This window comes from Cryptomeria japonica, chromosome 8 (assembly GCF_030272615.1).
Source record: "Cryptomeria japonica chromosome 8, Sugi_1.0, whole genome shotgun sequence".
NCBI lineage: Eukaryota > Viridiplantae > Streptophyta > Pinopsida > Cupressales > Cupressaceae > Cryptomeria > Cryptomeria japonica.
In genome coordinates, this window is record NC_081412.1 from 96,700,186 (window position 1) to 96,705,695 (window position 5,510).

The following is a 5,510-nucleotide window of genomic DNA, read 5'->3' on the forward strand; positions in this document are numbered from 1 at the left end:
TATCCTACTCACAATATATAGATCACTCTACTTAAGCATAAGGACTAGAAAATGTTATTTGAAAATACAATACTCTCACCAACACCAACAAGGGTTGTACAAATATATGATGGTTGTGATCTAACATGATACTGTGAATAGCTTTTACTAGTAACATAATATTGCATAAGGAGTGTATATTGAAATGAGATGGTTTACATCCTATTTATAAGTTTCTAGATGAGTGATATGATGACTAGGATACATTTGAAGGATGAAGTGCTCTCATTTCTTAAGAATTTTTGGAGGGTGAGGAGAGGACAATTGTCTCCATGTGGTTGATGGATGCAGAGGATTTTGAAATTAAAATAAAGTCATTGGTTGAGGATTCCCTTAAAAGAAATGGATGAATATGATTGAAATGATACTTTGGAGTAGCTTGGGGTTATAAGAAAATATTTAAGGTCTATGTGATGTGTATAAAGATCCATACTTTGTGTGTGAAGACATGTACACTTTTGAAGGATATGCAAAGTTTGAACAAGATAATGAGGGTTAGGAATGTACAAGTAAGAGATTATAGGGTTAATTGATCTTAGCCCGCTTAATAAAAAGTGGATGGAAATGAGAATAGAATAATAGGTATATTTATTTAATTTTTTGTGATGACTATACGAGACTTAGATAAATAAATATTTGAACTTAATTATCTAAGGTGGCTTATAAAAGAAGATTGTTTTAACAATTAAAAGTTAGGAATAAGTGTAAGGACCCACTAGTCCTAACCTTAGACTAACTAACATAATTAAATCCTATTTAAATATAACATTCATTTATTAAAGACCACATACATTTGTCACAAATGAATAAATATAATGTGCAAAGCTTAACATAAAGTGGAAACTATAACTTATCAAGTACTAGAATATCATGACAAATGGATAAATATTTCAACCATTAATAAGGTAAACTAAAGACACCAAATTTAATGCGCATGAAATACTACGTCATCTTGACGATCAATTAGTGAGCATATGAATAAGGACACTTTAAAACCCCATTGTTACCCTATATCCCTTTCATTTAGCATTCATTAATAAAATGGTTGAAAACAAATCAAGAAACACATAATCATTGAAACATGCATATGATTAGATAACTAAGCTTAATGTGCATGGAGAACCCACGCATTTCTATAATAAATTCAATAAAAATAACAATCTAAGGCAATATGCATAAGAACATATCACACTTAAATTAGCATCATTAATCCATGCATTCTAAAGGAAATAATAGAGAACTCGTCAAGAAATACACAAGCCATGAGTCATTCACACGTAGGACACATGTTAGTAGGTTAGTGGGTTAGCGTGTTTTCTTCCTTTCCTATTAGTTAGATTCTCCTGGCGACTTCCTTTCGCATTTTTTATAATAGGCCTCATAGGCCCTTTACATAGCTTAATCATGAGACCACTTTGGGCAATTTTACAAAATACAGTAATACAATATACATCAATGCATAAAATTTTATAATATCATGATGTGAATTCTTTGTCTCCGGATGTAGTGTCTTCCTTGCCATCAGACTCACCTCCATCTGCAATTTGGACTTGACAAACATATAACCCGAGCGTTTTATCCTCCCAACCAAATGAATCTTACGCTTATCGGTGCTCATGATAAGCTCACGTCCCTCACGACGGAGTATCCTAGCAAACTGTCATCAACCTTCGAGAATGGAACCTATGCATGCATGTAGTATCTAACAACCAAAGTGTTGAACTTAGCTACATGTGTTATGGCAGGGAATGAATGAATTGAATTACTTGACCAAGTTTTAACCCTTTTAGGTAGGTGAAAACACTCTTCTCTGGTTTGACCCATAATCAAGCATGTCTTTCCATAAAACATCCATCATAGACAGTAAAATGAATATAACTACCCTTCCCAATTAATTCTATTTGTAAAAGAGATGTCATTTCGCTTTCAGTATTCCTTCCATACTCATACTCATTTAAGGAATAATAATCCAAAGATAGATTTAATACTAATTTAAAACAAGTTTCACCGTATCATTACTTAATTACTGGAATTCAAATCAGTGGTTCAATCTTACGACCAAAAGTATACACCCAAAAAATAATAATAGTTGATTCTAAGCATCAATGTAGACAATAGAAGTTATTTATTAGCAGAGGAAATAATCGAATCGACTTAAGACTCTGCCTGTCAGTAATGGTGTCAGAAAAATATCCTCAGTCAGCAACTTATACAAATTTTGTTAGCTATTGAAACGATGTTTCCCAACAGTTGAAGAGGTTATGATAAGAATTATCAAACAGCTCCCAATTACCCATGTCATGAGTCAGTCATGCTCAACCAATTTAACAAATCAAATTCAATGATTAATGGATGACACGATTCAGGAGAAATTTTGAATTTGCAAGGAAGATTTCTATTCAACACTGTAGCTATAAACCATTTTAGGAAATCAAAGACAGGAAGGAGTGTGATTTGAAGCAGTCACAGACGTAAAAATTACCTACAGATCTGATCGATGCCAGTCAGGATTTGATGACAGCAATCAGATTTGGACCAATATACACTTACAAAGAGGATCAACCCAAAATAAAAACACAGAGTGGAAAGAATGGGGCGATCTTTGCCACAGGAGAATCGGCTGCAACAACAACAAAATCAGTCTTAACACAAATCGCAAAGGAAGAGAAAAGAAGAGAGGGTGTTCTTGGTCACAGGAGAGTTCGACTGTGCCACAAAGAAATCTAACTGGACCAATCGATTCCAATGGAATCGATCTCCAGCTACACCATTTGGAAAGGGGCAGCCAAGATAAAGGTAATTATGAACAAAGAATCCCGTAGAATAGCAAGCCCACGTGGAGTTGATTGAGATCCATTTGGTGTCAGGGACCAAACAAAAACTTCAATAGAACAAAAGATCAAGATTGATACTAATCTCATATGTAACAAATCTCAAAAACAATCAGCAAAAATAAAATGTCAATCATATCAACTTGGCTAAGTTTACCCAAACAAAATCAATTGTTATTCCTATCGATTGGGCTAAGTCTGCAATAATCAAAATCCAATGCCAAACATACCGATTTGGAAGAGGGTTCAAGCCAATGCTTGATAAGAGAAAAATCTGCAGGAATATAGATGATATATAACAACAGGCCAGCCGTAAAGAGCACCCACTAAGCTCTGACTTCCAAACAGGTCAGAACATTTCTTTTCCGTTTCCGTTTTTTGTTTGTCATCTTTGGCAGGGTTAGCCTTCGTACTCTTTATTGCTCCTCTTGCCTGCCATAACCGTTCTGCCTGGTGTGGACCCCTCTCAACCGTCATTTCACCTCCTTTGCCGTTCATGCCGCATAAATTTTGAATTTCAAAACTGTTTCTCCGGCTCCATCAAATCTCCGTATGTATGTTCAAATCGAGTATTTTTTTCCCGCCTACTCCCAGTTGTACCAAAACGGGAGCTTTGGAACATGTCCGCACATCCATCGAAGCATAATTGAAGGACAATTATTATTATAATATATAGCAATTAGAAATACTCTGGTAAACATGCCTGCAAAAATATGAAGTCATTGCACCTTTATGTGGTCAGAACTTCCGCACTCCGACACAGCCCGCCCTCTAACACCCATAAGACCTCACGGGATTCCGCTGATTTTAAAGGATCTATTGCGTGCAAATTTTCAGTTGGATATAAAAATAATTTTCCATTTTTTAATTGTGGTGGAGCTATCACAATTAAGTGGTCAAAACTTAAACAATTATGTAATTATAAAAAATATGTTATTATTATATATCTTCTGTTTTCTTTTCTTAATTTTCTTTTTATTAACACAAAATATACAAATCAATCACCCATATAGAAATTATTTAAAATAAATTAAATATAGTATTAAATTAAAACTATGAAACTATTAATTTTATTAAAAAAATAAAAAATAATTATCAAATAAAATAAGTTAAATAATCATATCAATTTTTTTAAAATATTTTAAATGATTCAATCGAAAAATATATATTAGAACAAATTGTTTAGGTGATTTAAAGATAATAATGATAAAAATGAAAAAATCTTTTGGTTAAAATTGAAGATATAAGGTGCGCCCAACTCTTTAAAAAAACTAAATCATAAAAAATAAGAAGATGGGAGATGTGTAAATAATTTTTTTTATTTTTAAGTGTTTAAATGGGCAAGGAAAGTGAAAAGCTCATGTTTGGTCTAAGTGTATTTTGTTGTGACCTTGAATAGTGATAACAATTATGAAAGTATCTTTTAAGTATGTTTATGGTTCTTTCGAATACAAAATTATTTTTTAAATACTGACATTTGAAAGGTATAATACAAGTGGAAATCTCATCAAGAGTTTTAATTTGAATTTGATTGTATGTCTTGGTATGTATTTTATATGCACAATTGATCATAGATGATATATCGTGGCTTTATATTTTGGTTGATCAACCTTCATTTCCTAATTCATTATTGACTCTTTCCACTATTTGAATTCTTCATGATCATTGCCTTAGTAAATCTCTTTTTTTCCCCCTTCATGAACCAATCAATACGTGAAACCAATTATTTTTGTTACATTAGTGTAAGACAAGTATTTTGACTGTTTTATTATATTTAATCATTGATTTTTTGTTAGTAGTTACTTTTCAATTATACGATTTACCTATTGATTGGGTACTAGTCCTATGCATCTTAGTAGACTAGCTTAGGGAGTTCAATGCCTAAATGTTTGGGCTATACCCATTGCAAAAAATTGTTCACCATCTTATTAGATTTCATAAGCCTAATATTATTTTCCTTCATAAAATAAAAGTTATTGTGGAGGAGATGCAAGTTATTTATTCTAGCCCTTGGCAACATATTCAATGTCAATGTGTTTGAGCTCAAGGTTGTGTATTTGATTGGACATGTTCTATTTTATCATCTAATATTTATACTCATATTGGTTTTCAAGAAAAGGTCTACTTTGTGTATTGTATTCAAGTTGTTCATTCTTTTTTCTTTGTACCTTTGATTTTATTGAGAAAATTGGTAGTAAAAAATTAAATAGAGAAGTAATAAATTATACAAAATAAATATTTTCATAGAAAACCTAGTACTATACCAAGAAAAAATTGTGAGCAAAGATCTCTCAATTTTATTATCTCAACCAAAACTTTGTTGTTACAAAAATCTATCAATCAAAACAAAAAATATGACTTGCATAGCTATACAACATCCTTACTAATGAATGTGAAAAGAATTGACTTCACATATCAATAGATTTTGGCTAAGAATTATAATCTCATTATTTATCTTGAGAAGAAACTCAATGCTATGTGTATACAATATTAATATTCAATTATGATTTGTTGTAAAATAAAAATAAAAATAAAAATAAAAATTAATCTTGCATATGTATCGTCAACCACATAAGTTGTTGTACACAAAATCCAATGGTATTTTTTACAGTTGGGATATAAGAGATGTGATCTTGAATC